Source organism: Cariama cristata, unplaced genomic scaffold, assembly GCF_000690535.1.
Source record: "Cariama cristata isolate BGI_N322 unplaced genomic scaffold, ASM69053v1 scaffold31686, whole genome shotgun sequence".
Taxonomy (NCBI): domain Eukaryota; kingdom Metazoa; phylum Chordata; class Aves; order Cariamiformes; family Cariamidae; genus Cariama; species Cariama cristata.
The window spans coordinates 10,093-11,183 of record NW_009624445.1 but is presented as its reverse complement, the minus strand read 5'-3'; the positions used below and the strand labels follow the sequence as shown (position 1 = coordinate 11,183).

At 38.1% G+C, this 1,091-nt stretch overlaps 1 protein-coding gene across 1 annotated transcript in view; it reads right to left on the bottom strand.

The window, feature by feature from the left end:
• Positions 1-1,091, bottom strand: part of LOC104163995 (homeobox protein PKNOX2-like) — a gene marked incomplete at both ends in the record, with an annotated part of 10,519 nt that overhangs the window by 279 nt on the left and 9,149 nt on the right. The window lies entirely within an intron of this gene.

Below are 1,091 nucleotides of genomic sequence, written 5' to 3'. Positions count from 1 at the left end.
AGAGCTCTGCAGCATCTCCTGCGAAAACAAATATTAAATCCATGAATTTTAACACTTGGCAGAACTAGATTTTAATTTTCCCACTCCAGGAAATTTCACCCCGTTGCCTTTTTTTTCCTTCCCCGAGTGGTTCAACAGGCAAAAATTGCACAAAAAGCGATTTTTAGTTTACTGCAATTGCAAAATAAGATGGAAAATTAAGGATTTACGTCTTGCAAAGCTCCCACTTAGCGTCTTCCCCAAACTCATCTTCTTTGTGCAGCGACTATTTCCCATCAGGAAAAAGGAGAGAAAAAAAAAAAGAGCATGATAGACAAGAAGGAATTTCTTCAATCTTCTTCTTTCTATAAATTTCTTTTTTTGGTGCTTTGACTGGAATTGGATAATGCAGCGTTTGCTACAAGCCAAGGCAAGCACCACAGTTCCCCCTTGCCAGGATAATAGTAAAATAATGAAATTAATAATAATATAACCCCATTTGCTATCATTCCTTGCAGCTTTAAGCTAACTTCTTGCAAAAATCAGCATTTTTTTAGCCAAAAGCTGTAATCTTACTATCAGCCCAAGCTCTGGAGGAGCTCTTGCATGTGAGCAGCAATTGGGAAAAGCCCAAGTTGAATGATTATTGGAGTATTTAATGCAATATTTTGGGAAGGGAAGGGTGCTGCCATTGAGGATATGGGGGAACACAGGGCGATGTAACACAACCTCCCAGAAAGGCAGGATTTTGCAAATAATATTTCTAAAATTATCATTTCAAAATAAGCCTAAGATAACTATATGTATCTAATTTGGAAATGAAATTGGACTCATTTATTGCAATAAAAATATTGTTGCCCTTCTTCTACCCATTTTCCCATTCTGCATCACTTCCCTGGTATCCAGCTCATTCTCAACCGTTGAAGAAAATGCCAACAAAGGGGGTTTTTTTCACCTTTTTATTCCATCTCCCTTCATTTTGATGCATTTCTTCAAGAAACCTATTACTTGGTTTAAGAAAAGAGAATTTCTCTGGACTGGTGATATGCAACGACAGCGGAAAAGGTGAGCAGGCAAACGTGGTCGGGTTGGAAAAAGCTGTAGCTCCTCTT